This window comes from Nycticebus coucang, chromosome 2, assembly GCF_027406575.1.
Source record: "Nycticebus coucang isolate mNycCou1 chromosome 2, mNycCou1.pri, whole genome shotgun sequence".
Lineage (NCBI taxonomy): Eukaryota > Metazoa > Chordata > Mammalia > Primates > Lorisidae > Nycticebus > Nycticebus coucang.
In genome coordinates this window covers 82,922,509-82,938,218 of record NC_069781.1, presented here as the reverse complement: position 1 = coordinate 82,938,218, position 15,710 = coordinate 82,922,509, and the positions used below count along the sequence as shown (strand labels likewise).

The 15,710-nt window shown below is 40.4% G+C and overlaps 1 pseudogene; it reads left to right on the top strand.

The window, feature by feature from the left end:
* Positions 1-15,710, top strand: part of LOC128597462 (growth hormone-regulated TBC protein 1-like) — a 113,034-nt pseudogene that overhangs the window by 9,459 nt on the left and 87,865 nt on the right.

Sequence of the window (15,710 nt, the reverse complement as noted above, 5' to 3'; positions counted from 1 at the left end):
TTGAACTTTGTTGATGCGCTCTCTTTCTGTTTTTCAAATGCAGGCATCTAAAGCAATAAATTTTCCTTTCAAAACTGCTTTTGCAGTATCCCACAGGTTTGCTAGCTTGTGTCTTCACTTTTGTTATGCTCAAGGAAGTTAATGATTTCCTGTTGTATTTCTTCCTGCACTCATCTGTTATTCAACAGAAGGTTGTTTAATTTCCATGCCTTTGGTTGGGTTGAACGTTTTTGTTAGAGTTGAGTTCCACCTTTAGTGCCTGATGGTCTGAGAAGATACAAGGTAAAATTTTAATTCTTTTTATTCTGTTGTTATTTGTTTTGTGTCCCAGCATATGATCAATTTTGGAGAATATTCCATGGGGTGATGAGAAGAATGTATATTCTTTATCTTTGGGATGGAGTGTTCTATATGCATCTATCAAGCGCAGTTGTTCTAGGGTCTCATTTAAATCTCTTATATCTTCGTTTAATTTCTGTTTAGAGGCTCTGTCCAGCTCTGTAAGAGGAGTGTTAAAGTCCCCTGTTATTATGCTATTATCGGATATCATATTGCTCAGACTGAGTAAGGTCTGTTTCAAGAATCTGGGAACATTTAAATTGGGTGCATAAATATTTAGAATTGAAATGTCTTCTTGTTGTATTTTTCCCTTGACCCATATAAAGTGACCATCTTTGTCTTTTTTTACTTTAGTTCCTTTAAATCCACATGAATCTGAAAATAAGAATGCAACTCCTCTTTTATTCTGAATTCCATTTGCCTAAAAAATTGTCTTCCAACCCTCGACTTGGAGTTTTATTTTGTCTTTTGAAGCCAGGTGTGTTTCTTGCAGACAGCAAATGGATGGCTTTTTTTTTTTTAATCCAGTCAGCCAATCTATGTCTCTTTAGTGGGGAATTCAAGCCATTAACATTTATTGAGATAATTGATAAGTGTGGTAGTATTCTATTCATCTTATTTTGTGAGAGTCCATTGCTTAGTTTTATCTTTTGCATCAGTGTGGAGGTTAGGGTGTGTCCTTTAATTTCTGAGTTCTTTGTTGCTGATCCATTGTGATGGTCAGTGTGTAGAACAGGTTGAAGTATTTCTTGTAGAGCTGGTCTTGTTGTGGCGAGTTTCGTCAATGTTTGTATATCTGTAAATGATTTGATTTCTCCGTCAATTTTAAAGCTTAGCTTAGCAGGGTATAGAATTCTGGGCTGGAAATTGTTCTGTTTAAGTAGATTAAGGGTAGATGACCATTGTCTTCTTGCTTGGAAAGTTTCATTAGAGAAGTCTGCAGTCACTCTGATGGATTTGCCCCTGTAGGTCAACTGGTGCTTACTTCTGGCAGCTTGTAGAATCTTTACTTTTGTCTTGATTTGGACAGGTTCATCACAATGTGTCTTGGAGAAGCTTGGTTAGAGTTGAGGTGACCTGGTGTCTGATATCCTTTTGAAAGCAGTGTGTCAGAATCTTTGGTGATATTTGAGAAATTTTCATTTATAATATTCTCTAGTATGGCTTCCATTCCTCTGGGACATTCTTCTTCCCTGTCTGGGATTCCTATAACTCGTATGTTGGAACACTTCATAAAGTTAAATAATTCTGACCGTGAATGTTCTGCTTTCTCCCTCTTCTTTCCTGCCTCTTTAACTATCTGAGTTATCTCAAGAACTTTGTCCTCTACCTCCGAAATTCTTTCTTCTGCATGGTCTAACCTGTTGCTGATACTTTCCATTGCATCTTTAAGTTCCCTAATTGACTGCTTCAGTTCCTTCAGCTCTGCTATATCCTTTTTATATTCTTCATATCATTCATCTCTTATTTGATTCTGTTTTTGGATTTCCTTTTGGTTATTTTCCACTTTATTAGCAATTTCCTTCATTGTTCCCATCATTTCCTTCATTGTTTTCATCATGTGTATTCTAAATTCCCTTTCTGTCATTCCTAATATTTTTTATAGGTGCAATCCTCTGCAGTAGCTATCTCATGGTCCCTTGGAGGGGTTGCTCTGGACTGTTTCTTTATGTTGCCAGGAGTTTTCTGTTGATTCTTCCTTATGAATGATTTTTTTTATCTGTTTCCTTGCTCTAATTTTCCTTTTACTTCCTCTTGCTCTTTAAGTTCTCGTGCCTGTGGACTAAGGTTTCGATGAGTCCTTTTGGTACAGGACCAGAAGGATGAGAAGGTTGAAGAGCAAGAAGGGATAAAAGAAAGTAAAAGAAATAAAGAATGAAAGAAAAGAAAATATTGAAAGAGGAGGGGCTGGGTAAAAGGGAATATTGACAAAAAGAAGAGAGGCACAGAAAGAGGGAGACAGAGCAATATAGGTGTACAGTAGTGTGTACTTTGACACAGCTTAAAAAAAAACCCAACCTCTGGGGGTGTTTGGTTTGGTGGTTCCCTAGAGGTCATCAGCTCTTTGGTAACCTGATCAGACACAGTAACCCACCTCCACCAAGTAGAGAGGAAAGACAAAAATGCTACAAATGAAACCAAAACAAGCAAACAGAAAATTTTACGAGATAAAATTGGGTGAAAAACCAAATAATAGGGGTAGAAACACTAGCAAAAATGAAGTTCTAATTATTGAAAAAGGCAGCAATGAGAAATTGTATTTAAACTAGAAAAATGGAGAAGGAAAAGAAAGAAAGAAAGAAAGAAAAAGAAATGAAAACGTCTGTATGGAAAAGGTTGAAATTGAAAAACAAAAAACAACAACACAATAAACAAAAAAACAACCAAATACAAAGCAGTATATATATCTTGTTGAATATTGTCTGGGCAACAGGTGGTCTTCTGGGGTATGAGATGTTAATCACAATGTTGATACGACTGGCGGCCTCTGTTGATTTCTCAAACCCCTCAGGGTGGAGACCCTAAATCTCTCTTCAGCCTTCTTAAAAGGTACTTTAAAGTTCTAAACGTGGCTAAGCAGAAGCTTTCCCAGGAACGTGCTTGTCACTGGGATCACTGCTGAAGTGGCTATCCACTTACCCAGTGTGCCAAAGCTGGTCTCACTCTGCCCCTGACGGTTAATGCCGTTATGCGGCTCAGTCCCAGCCTTTAGGCTGCTCAGTCACTAGGTTACTAGCTCCTGCCCCATCTTTGCTCTGCGACCCTGAGGGAGGAGCATGTCTGGGCAATTCTCTCACAATGGCTCCTTGCAGTCCACAGCCAAACATCTGGCTACATCCAGCTACATTAGCTACATCCGGCTCAGCAGCTTAGTCTGGGGCCCTAGACAGTGTTCAAAGTTCTCCACATTCCTGCTCAAGCTCTCTCCAAGGCAGTTCAACTGAGTGCCAAGTCCAAAAACACAAAAACAGTTCACAAATAAGGCATTTCCGGTTTGCAGTCTCACTGGTGCTGTACTTATAGCTGCCAGCTGGATTAGACCGATCGAACACACGCAACCACTTACCAGTTTTCCACTGTTTTTGTCCTTCTCTTGGGATCCATAAGTCTCTCACTGACTTCCTGTATTCTCAAAGGGATGTTTATAGGCAGATCCCACCAGCCAGAGATGCCTGGAGTCTTATCTCCCCAGACTCATGGTGCCCAGTTGCAGGGAAGCTGTTACTTGGCCACCATCTTGCTTTCCATCACAGCTATGATTTAATAAAAAAAAAGAAAATGTAAATCAAGCATCCCATCTGACAAATAAAATTTGGTGGACCTATCCCCATCTTTGTAAATTGGCTGACAGGGACAGGCAGCCAGAACCTCTTCGTCCAGTAACAACAATAATAGCTTTAATAAAGTTCATTGAAACATTCAGTGGAAGTCAATGAGGACAGAGGTTTACTTTATTCATCCTTCCATTCCCCACTACTCAGCACATCTTCCTACTTCCATGAGAGTAGATGCTCTCATGTGAAGACAGGAGAGTGAACTGGTTAAGACCATGGTATTCAAAATCAAACAAACCTGAATTTTGAATCTGCTGCTTATGGCTATGAAACTTTGTTATGTGGTTTCATCTTGCATTTTACTTCCTCAGAATGAGAATATAAACACAACTCTGTTCCACTAGAATAAAGTGAAATAATACACATATTATTTTTAGCACAGTAGCTGGAATATTGTTGCTATTTTTATTATTTGACCATAGGATTACTTTTGTTGATTGAAATTGAAAAGAAACACATGGCCACCTGTGTGCACGCACACACAAATGTCCAGGACCATACTGTAATTCATCCTTGGCAAAAAATACTTATGTATGTATGTATGTGTGTGTATATATATATGTATGTATATATATTTGAAAAAGAACATAAAAATGATCAGTCTTGCTGAGGAATAGCTAACTATAAATTTTGCTGTAGAAAAAAACAAAATGAGGGCAGCACACTGTATTTAACTGACATTGTCTTCCTTGAATTGTAGATTCTCATAATTCCAGAGAAGTGTTTCTCAAAAAAGAAACAACCAACAGGAAATTCCTTGCATGATCACTTGCCAGTATTATCTAGCCCAACTGCTCTCTTTCCCAATACCATGATTCCCCCAAATGAGGCTGACTGACTGAGATACTCTCAGCTCTGTAATAAGATCAGAAGGACTGGCAGCTTCTTCACGTGGCTCACAAATATTAATTCAGTTCTATATGTTCTTTTGTACCCAGCTTCTTTCCTAATAGATTTTGAGGCAGGATTTGTGTATGGCTACAATACCATAACAACAACCTAGTGCTTTCCTAGAGTGCTTTCTCAAGGTGCTTTCTCAAGTGCTTTCTCTTCAGCGCTCACAGGTTTTATGGAGAGTCTTCAGAATGACAAATTTAGGTTTCATGATCAGCCAGGGAGCTCTGCAGGGCAGGTAGAGTACCTGGCATTTTATAGATAAAGGAGCTGAGATTAAATAAACAAATAAATAGGGTGGTGCCTGTGGCTCAAAGGAGTAGGATACCAGGCCCATATGCCAGAGGTGGTGGGTTCAAACCCAGCCCTGGCCAAAAACTGCAAAAATAAATAAATAAATAACATCCAAAAGCACAACTGTTCTGTAAGATCCTCAGATCTTTGGCATGTAGCTCAAAGCCTTTTTCTTTTTCTTTTCTTTTGTTTTTTCCTTTTTTTTTTTTTTTTGCAGTTTTTAGCCAGGATCTGATTTGAACCCAGCACCTCCAGTATATAGGGCTGGCGCCCTACTCCTTGAGCCACAGGCCCCACCCGGTATTTGGTCTTTTATTTGATTAAACTATTTCAGCCAAAAACTGGTGTTTATTTCTATTTGCCAAGCCTTTGCTCTTCCCTGCTCCCTCCATTTAGTCTCTGATTCATGGTCTTCCTGCTTCTTATTACACCAATGGCTTCCACTCTTTCAATAAGGAGTAAATTGGGGGGTGGTGCCTATGGCTCAGTGGGTAGGGTGCCAGCCCCATATACTGAGGGTGGTGGGTTCAAACCAAGCCCTGGCCAAACTGCAACAAAAAAATAGCCAGGCGTTGTGGCAGACACCTGTAGTCCCAGCTACTCAGGAGGCTGAGGCAAGAACAGCCTAAGCCCAGGAGTTGGAGGTTGCTGTGAGCTGTGACGGCATAGCACTCTACCAAGGGCAATAAAGTGAGACTCTGTCTCAAAAAAAAGGAGTAAATTGGGAATTTGATAGGTTCTTACATACTACTTGAGAAACATGGGGAGATTTCAATGTGTAATTCAAAGGAGCAGATGGCTAAATATTGGAACTTGATGATAGCACACTCTTGGTATAGCTCAGATTCCAACACAATGGGATCAGAGATAGGCTTCAGTGCTCACAGCAGCCTCTCCCAGTGCATGTCTTCCTCACACTAATGCAGCACTGCTTTACACAGAGTGGCTACTTTGGACCCATTCACAGAGTGACAGCAGTGTTTTAGTATTGCAGAATTTCTAGCATCTTTTGGGAGAATATTTCTAGGAAGCCAATTAATATAAAAAGAAATAACAATGCTTTCCCAGTGATTTCCAGAGAGATCACCTATTCTGCCCATGGAAATCAGGATAATGGAAAGTTGTTGTGTTTGGCAATAAATAATCAAGGAATAATTGTTGTGTGAGCTAACTAATCTGAAATAAATCATTCTTGGTTGAATGTAGTGGCTAACAGCTGTAATCTTAGCACTCTGGGAGACCAAGGCAGGAGGATCCCTTGAGCTCATGAGCGAGAGACTCTGTCTTTACAAAAAATAGAGAAAAAAAGTAGCTGGGCATCCTGTTGGGCACCTGTAATCCCAGCTACTCAGGAAGCTGAGGTAGGAGGATCCCTTGAGTCTAGGAGTTTAAGGTTGCTGTGAGCTAGGCTGGTGGATGGCATTCTAGCCTAGACAACAGAGTGAGACATATCTCTAAATAAATAAATAAAGGTAGAAACCCTTGGCAGAGGTTCCTAAGCAGAGGAAGAAAAACTGGACGGAATCTGACTCTATGAAGCCAAAGGTGGGTAGCTGAGCCAAGAAAGAAGTTCAGCAAGTTGTAACTCTAAGGAAGAACATTCAAAAAAACAAATTACAGGTACAAAGCCTATTGACTAGATGACGGGTGACCCCTCCCCCAAGCAGGAGGCCTGCCGCAGGCTATCTGTGAAAAAGCAGGGAAGAAAAGACCTCTCATTTTACCTTGCTGGAGAGAGCCGCTAAACTCCAGGTCTCTTTCTCCAGGGAGGTCCCATTTACAAACCTAGACACCACCTTGCCAGGCATAAAATTCAACAGATATTTTCCCCCAACAAGTCCAAACTCCAAGTCCACCCTTTCCCCCTTGCATGGTGGTCTGAAGTTCTTCCCCCTGCAGACCACAGTGTTTGGTATTGTCCTGAGAGATCTGGGCATAGTGTAGACCGCCAACCATCAGGACAGAATGTGTGACTAACAGGGAAGAAAGAAAGTGTGGGAAGAAAGGGACACTTGGTGGGAAGAGGAGCAGTCCCCTGGTTATGTCTATGCCAAGCCAGTGGTGGTGTTGACCATCGGTTCAGGCTATGTCTGGTGGGAGGGGGTGCAGAACCCCTGATTCTGATTGCACCCACAGTGGGAGAGTGGTTGCTCCGTGTGGACTGAGTTCAGCAGACAGGGCTGGTCCCCAGCCCCTGCTGGGCCTACAGGCAGAGGATTGCTAGATGTGGACTAAGACCTGAGAGCAAGGGCGTGGTCCCCTGATTCCAACAGAACCCTCAAGCAGTGGCTTACTGGGTGTGAACCAAGACCTGAGGGTGAGGGCATGGTCCCCTGTCTCCAGCGGGGCTGGTGAGCAGAGGCTTACCAGGTGAGGACTGAGACCTGTGGGTGGAGTGTGGTACCCTTACTCTAACACAGCTTGTGAACAGAGGCTTGCCAGGCAGTGGACTGAGACTGGAAGGTGGGGGGCATATTCCCCTGACTTCAATTGGTCTGGCAAGCAGAGGCTAGTTGGGTGTGGACTGAGACTACAGGGTGGGGGCATGGCTCCTGGCTCCAACTGGGCCTGTGAGCAGAGAAACAGACAACAGTGTGCACTGAGTTTGGCAGGTGGGAGTGTGGATCCCTGGCTCCAATTGTGCTATTGGAGACTCTTGAATCCCTCTCTCTTGAGCAGAGTTTGTACTGCCTGAGACAATTTAATTGGAACCTGTGTCTGGGGCAGGTTCCAATTGGGGACATTCTGAGGTTGATCTTTGAAGTTCTATAGCAGAAAAGAACTAAAGGGTAGGAGCTGGGCACCACAGCTGTTTGTATCTCTTCACAATCGAAATTCAAACCTAATACTGTGGCTTCTTAGAATAGGATAGAGGTTGGCTGATATCAAAACAGAGCTAGCTTACACTATCTCACCAAGTAGCTCCTCAGAGTCTCTGGCCAAAACTCTGAAAGGGACCTTTGTAAGGTTATAGGAGATAAGTCATAATTACAAAGCCTAGCACTTTGGTAAGGGGCTATCTCTACTACCTGGGAACCCCAATTCAATCTCACCCTACCAGTTCTAATAACCAAATGGTAAAAAATAAACATGGTGCACACCCAACAGAAGAACTCTGGCAACATGAATTACCAGAGTAGTTCACCCCCCAACCCCACCCCCAGAAATGACAAAGGAGAGACAACTGAAGATGTCATGCATAGACAAATGGCAGCAATGTCAGAAATCTAATTCAGAATATAGATTGTAAAATAAGATAAATAGAATGAAAGATAGAAATTGAATTCCAAAGAGTAGTTCTAAAGTTGTCTCAAGAAATTAATGAATTCAAAGCCCAAGTCACCAAAGATATGGACATAATGAGACAGTAGAACTCAAGGAAATGAAAAAGTTAGTTGAGGAACTCCAAAATACAGTAGAATCCCTCAGTAATAGAGTTGACCAGGCAGAAGAAAGAATCTCTGGAACTGAAGACAAAGCTTTTGAACACTCAAAGAGGAAGACAAATGGAGGGCAAAAACTGATCATTCCCCAAGAGAGTTGTAGGATCACTCCAAAAGATCAAACATTCATCTTATAGTAATTCCCAGAGAAGAGGATGGTTCTAAAGTTACAGATGCTCTACTCTCAGAGATTTTGGAGAATTTCCCAAGCAATGCAAGAGATACAGAACTTCAGATAGCAGACAGTTCCAGAACCCCAGCAAGACTCAATCCAAATAAAGCATCTCCTAGACACATTGTGATTAACCTTGCCAAAGTTAAGACAAAGGAGAAAATTCCACAAGCAGCCAGATGTAAGAAAAGCATCACCTACAAAGGGAGAAGTATCAGAATGACTACAGATCTCTCAACTGAAACGTTTTAAGCCAGAAGATGGTCATTGACCTTCAATCTCCTAAAACAAAACAACTTCCAGCCCAGGATCCTGTATCCAGCTAAACTAAATTCCATTTGTGATGGAGAAATTAAATACTTTAATGACATATAAATGTTGAAGAAATTTGCCATAACTAAACCAGCTCTCCAGGATATTCTCAGACCCATCCTCCACAGTGACCAGCACAATGCTCTACCTCCAAAGTAAACTCTTACAGAAATTTGTGAACAAAACCCAACTTCCATAGTGATGAAAGGATTAAAAAATGTTCATGGGACATCCGAAAATCATGACAACCAAAAGACAACCAGGCTTATCAATTCTCTCTATTAATGTGACTGGTTTAAATTGTCCTCTAAAGAGGCACAGGCTGGCTGACTGGATACATAAAGTCAGAACAGATATCTTCTGTATACAAGAATCTTGCCTTACCTTAAAGGATAAAAATAGACTCAGGGTGAGTATAATACAAGCAAATAGAAACCAGAAAAAAGGAGGGGTTGCAATTTTAGTAGCAGATACTATTGGCTTTAAGACAACAAAGATAAAGAAAAATAAGAATGGTCACGACATATTTGTCAAGAGCAACACCCAACACAAAGAGATTTTGATAATTAACATTTATGCACCCTACCAGAATGCTCCTCAATTCATAAAGCAGACCATAATGGATATGAACAATTTGATGTCTTCCTGCACTATAATAGTTGATTTTCTTTCTTTCTTTCTTTCTTTTTTTTTTTTTTTGCAGTTTTTGTCCAGAGGTGGGTTTCAACCTTCCACCTCCAGTATATGGAGCCAGCACCCCTACTCCTTAAGGCACAGGTGCTGCCCAATAGTTGGAGATTTTCACATCCCTTTGACAATTTTGTATAGATCCTCCAAGAAGAAACCAAACAAAGAAATATTAAACTTAAGCCTAACCCTAGAACAAATGGAATTTACAGACCTCTACAGAACATTTTACCCTAATAAAACTGAATATACATTCTTCTCATCAGCCCACGGGTCATCCTCCAAAATAGATCATAGCCTAGGACACAAGTCTAACCTCAGAAAATTTAAACATACATAAATTATTCCTTGTATCTTCTCGGACCACCCTGGAATAAAAGTTGAACTCAACAGCAACAGGAATCTTCATACTCAAAAAAAGTCATGGAAACTAAATAATCTTAGGCTGAATGATAGCTGGGTCAAAGATGAGATTAAGAAGAAAATCGCCAAATTTTTGGAACAAAATGATAATGAAGACACAAATTATCAAAACCTGTAGGATAATTTGGGACTGCAAAAGCAGTCCTAAGAGGGAAATTTATAGCATTGGAAGTGTTCTTCAAGAAAACAAAAAGAAAGAGAGGAAACCAACAACTTTTTTTTTTTTTTTTGCAGTTTTTGGCTGTGTCTGGGTTTGAACTCACCATCTCCAGCATTTGGGGCCAGTGCCCTACTCCTTTGAGCCACAAGCACTGCCCATGAAAGCCAACAACTTAATGGATCACCTCAAGCAACTGGAAATGGAAGAACATTCCAATCCCAAACCCAAAAGAGAAAAAAAATAACCAAAATTAGGGCAGAATTAAATGAAACTGAAAACAAAAGAATCATTCAGAAGATCAATGAAATAAATAGTTGTTTTTTTGAAAAGATTAACAAAATTGATAAACCTTTGGCCAACCTAACCAGAAATAGAAAAGTAAAATTTCTAATATCTCCTATCAGAAATGATAAAGGAGAAATAACAACAGACACATCAGAAATTCAATAAATCCTCAATGATTACTACAAAAATCTCTATTCCCAGAAATATGAAAATCTGAAGGAAATGGACAAATACTTGGAAGCATGGCCGGGCGCGGTGGCTCACGCCTGTAATCCCAGCACTGTGGGAGGCTGAGGCGGGAGGATTGCTTGAGCTCAGGAGTTCGAGGCTTGTCTGAGCGAGAGTAAGACCCCGACTCATGAAAAAAATGGAAAAACCCAGCCGGGCGCCGCGGCGAGCGTCTGTAATCCCAGCGGCTTCGGAGGCTGAGGCAGCAGGGTGCCCACAGCCCGAGTCTGAGGTTGCAGTGAGCTACGACGCCATTGCCCTCTGCTCAGGGCATAGGGTAGAACTGTGTCTCGACAAAAAAAAAAAAAAAAAACAAGGAAGCATGCCACCTTCCTAGACTCAAGCAGAAAGAATTAGAAATCTTGAATAGACCTATATCAATCACTGAAATAGCATCAACAATACAAAATCTCCCAAAAAAGAAAAGCCCGGGACCAGAGGGCTTCACATCCAAATTCTATCAAACCTTTCAAGAGGAACTAGTACCTATATTACACAATGTTTTCCAAAACATAGAAAAAGAAGGAATACTTCCCAACACATTCTATGAAGCAATTATTATCCTGATGCCCAAACCAGTAAAGGATCCAACAAAGAAAGAAAATGATAGACCAATATCATTAATGAATATTGATGAAAAAATATTCAATAAGATCTTATCAAACACAATTCAACAACACATGAAAAAAATCATACAGCATAATCAAGTTGGTTTTATTCGAGGGTTACAGGTTTGGTTCAACATATGCAAATCTATAAATATAATACATCACATCAATAAAATAAAAAACAAAGACCATATGATTCTCTCAATTGGTGCAGAAAAAGCCTTTGATAATATCTAGCATCCTTTCATGATCAGAACACTTAAGAAAATAGGCACAGAATGGACATTTCTTAAACAGATAGAGGCCATCTACAGCAAACCCACAGACAATATCGTATTGAATGGAGTTAAATTGAAAACGTTTCCACTCATATCAGGAAGTAAACAAAGATGCCCATTGTCTCCACTGCTACTCAACATTGTAATGGAAGTCATAGTCATTGCAATCAGGCAAGAGAAGGCAATCAAAGGTATCCAAATAGGGTCAGAGGAGATCAAACTCTCACTCTCACTCTCACTCTCACTTTTCTAATGATATGATCCTATACCTGAAAACTCTTAGAAGTGATCAAGGAATACAGCAGCGTCTCAGGACACAAAATCAATACTTACAAGTCAGAAGCTTTTATATATGCCAACAATAGTCAAGCTGAAAATATAGTCAAGGACTCTATTCCTTTTACAGTAGTGCCAAAGAAGACAAAATATCTGGGAATTTACCTACCAAAGGATGTGAAAGATCTCTATAAAGAGAGCTATGAAACTCTGAGAAAAGAAATAGCTGAAGATGTTAACAAATGGAAAAACGTACCATGGTCATGGCTGAGAAGAAGCAACAGTGTTAAAATGTCCGTACTACCCAAAGCAATCTACAGATTTAATGCAATCCCCATTAAAGCAACTTTGTCATACTTAAAAGAACTTGAAAAAATAGTACTTCATTTTATATGGAATTAGAAAAAAAACTGGAATAGCAAATATATTACTCAGAAACAAGAACAAATCAGGAGGTTTCACGTTACCAGACTTCAGGCTATACTATAAATCTATAGTGATCAAAACAGCATGGTACTGGCACAAAAACAGAGGTAGATGTATGGAACAGAATAGAGAACCAAGAGACGAACCCAGCTACTTATCACCATTTGATCTTAGACAAGCCTATCAAAAATATTCAGTGGGGAAAGACTCCCTATTTAACAAATGATGCTGGGTGAACTGGCTGGAGACCTGTAGAAGTCTTAGTTTGTTTGCCCCCACCTTTCACCATTAACAAAAATTGATTCTCTTTGGATAAAAGATTTAAACTTAAGACATGAAACTATACAAATATTAGAAGAAAGTGCAGGGAAAACACCTGAAGAAATTGGCCTGGGAGAATATTTTATGAAGAGGACCCCCTGGGCAATTGAAGCAACACCAAAAATACATTACTGGGATCTGATTAAGCTAAAAAGCTTTTGCACCGCCAAAAGCACAGTAAATAAAGCAAGCAGACAACCTTCAGAATGGGAGAAGATTTTTGCAGGTTATGCTTCTGACAAAGATCTGATAACTAGAATCTACAGAGAACTCAAACTAATCAACAAGAAAAGAATAAATAACACCATTTCTATGTGGACAAGAGACTTGAACAGAAACTTCCCTGATGAAGACAGGCACACAGCCTACAAACCCATGTAAAAATCCTTATCATCCTTAATCATCAGAGAAATGCAAATCAAAACCACTTTGAGATCTCATCTAACTCCCGTAAGATTAGCCCACATCACAAAATCCCAAAACTACAGATGTTGGCTGGCATGGATGCAGAGAGAAGAGAACACTTTTACACTGCTGGTGGGAATGCAAGCTAATATGACCTTTTTAGAAAGAAATTTGGAGAACACTCAAGGAACTAAAAGTAGACCTACCGTTCAATCCTGCAATTCCTCTACTAGGTATATACCCAGATGATCAAAAATTATTTTACAACAAAGACATTTGCACCAGAATGTTTATTGCAGCCCAACTCATAATAGCCAAGACATGAAAACAGCCTAAGTGCCCATGGACCCATGAATAAATTAACAAAATGTGCACCGAGGAATACTATGTAGCCATAAAAAAGATGGAGACTTCACATCTTTTATGTTTACCTGGATAGAGCTGGAACATATTCTTCTTAGTAAAGTATCTCAAGAATGGGGAAAAAAGTATCCAATATACTCAATACTACTATGAAATCAATATATAATCACCTACACACTCATATGAATGGCCAAACATAACTATCGTCCAGAAAGTAGAAGGGAAGATGAGAGAGAGGGGAGGGAAGGGGAGTTGTGGGAGGAGGAAGGGCATTTGTGGGGACCTCATCAAATGTGCATGATGCAATAGTACATTTCAAAACTGTTAAGAAATGAGTATAACTGTGATGGATGTGTTACTTAGTTCATTGTAAGCATTTCACATTGTATATTGAAGCAGTACCTTGAACCCCATAAATGCATCAATGTACAAAGTTATGGTTCAATAAAAAATCATAATTAAAAAATAATTAATAAAGCATTCTCAGCTCAACATTCCGAAAGAACAGTGTTCACATAGACAACAAAAGTCCAAGCATTATCAAAAGTATATGCTTTGCTGATTTAAAAAATTCATGTGGTAAAATAGCTGATATTCTAGAACCTACAGATCAATAGATAATATAGATTAAGGTCAGAAAGAGAAAGCTCAGAGATTGCTTCCTAAACAAAAATTACTTCTCTGATTTCAAGAATCAGTTCTTCTGAAATTGATTACCATGCAAGGGGTACCCAACTGCCTCCCTTCTTTCCCAGTTGTACTTTGTCTTTGGAGATGATGGGACCCATCTTATAGTCAAGTAATGGGTATCCAGACTGCTCTGCACAATGGGGTCTCATAAGCCAGAGCTACAAATCTGGACAGCTCCATCAGGTACAAGGAGATTGTTCTAATTGCTGTTGGGGTGGTAGGAGGTGAGGAAAACTCAAGAACTATAACTACTTGGGATCTAGAGAAACCTCAGTTGGCTGGGAGACTCTCGGTGTTTCTGGGTAACCACAGTGGTGCCCTGCGAGGCATTCTCAGGCTACTAGTTTTGACACCAATCTGCATCCACAGAACTGACTTGGAAATCTTCAGATTATTACTGAATAAAAATAGGCTAAGAGTCAGTTGTGATGGATCACACTTGTAACCCAGTACTTCAGGAGGCCGAGGCAACAGGATCACTTGAGGCCAGGAGTTTGAGATCAGACTGGCAACATAGTGAGACGTCCATCTATAGAAAAAAAAAAATTAAAATCATCTAGATGTGGTGGTGCCCACTTGTAAACATAGCTGCAAAGAAGGCTGAGCAAAGAGGATCACTAGAGGCCAGGAGCTTGAGGCTACAGTGAACAATGATTGCACCATTGCACTCCAGCCTGGCTGACAAAGCAAGACCCCTTTTCTTTTCTTTATTTTTTTGAAGAGTCTTACTTTGTTGCTCCTTGTAAAGTGCTGTGGCGTCACAGCTCACAGCAACCTCAGACTCTTGGTCTTAAGTGATTCTCTTGCCTCAGTCTCCCAAGTAGCTGGGACTACAGGTGCCCACCATAACACCTGACTATTTTTTTGTTGTAGTTGTCATTGTTGTTTAGCAGGCCATGACCAGGTTCAAACCTGTCAGCCCCGATGTATGAGGCTGGCACCCTAACCACTGAGCTACGAGTGCTGAGCCAAGACCCTATTTCTTAAAGAAAACAAAAGTAAGATTGTTTCACTTGTCATTTACCATCAAATTAGGCAACCTCCTTCCTCTCTTCATCATGTAACACTGTTACCCAATTTTGTCATTTCAACACCACTTAGTATGGTGTTCTAGGAGCCATCCCATACCATGCCCACACCCTCTGACAGGTCCTTGCCACTGTGTATTACATACTGTGACTTGGGAGAATGCTACCATATCAGTAAACTCTCTTGTATCCAAATCTCAATCTCTTTTTTTTTTTGAGACAGAGTTTCATTTTGTTGCCCTCAGTAGAGTGCTGTGGGATCACAGCTTATAGCAACCTCAAACTCTTGGGCTCCAGCAATTCTCTCGCCTCATCCTCCCAAGTAGCTGGGACTACAGGTGCCTACCACAACAACCAGCTATTTTTTTTTTAAGAGATGGGGCCTTGCTCTGGCTCAGGGTGGTCTCAAACTCATGAGCTCAGGCAATACACCCACCTTGGCTTCCCAGAGTGCTAGGATAGCAGGCGTGAGTCACCGTGCCTGGCCCGAAATTTGTCTTTTATCCAACTTGGTCGACTACCCTCAGAATCCTGTTCCCTGTATATCCTCCCAGTTGGGTAGTCTTGAAATGGGATTGGGATGTGTAGTTCCTTTTCCTCCCCTAGCAACTCCAGCATATCCTTGAAGTGTTATTTTGTGACATAACCCTGGTAATTGATCTATTGGTTGGCAGGGGAAGTGGGGGAGATACTGAAAAGACCACATGATGTCTAGTAGGGGAGAGACCTCTGCGTTTGTGTGT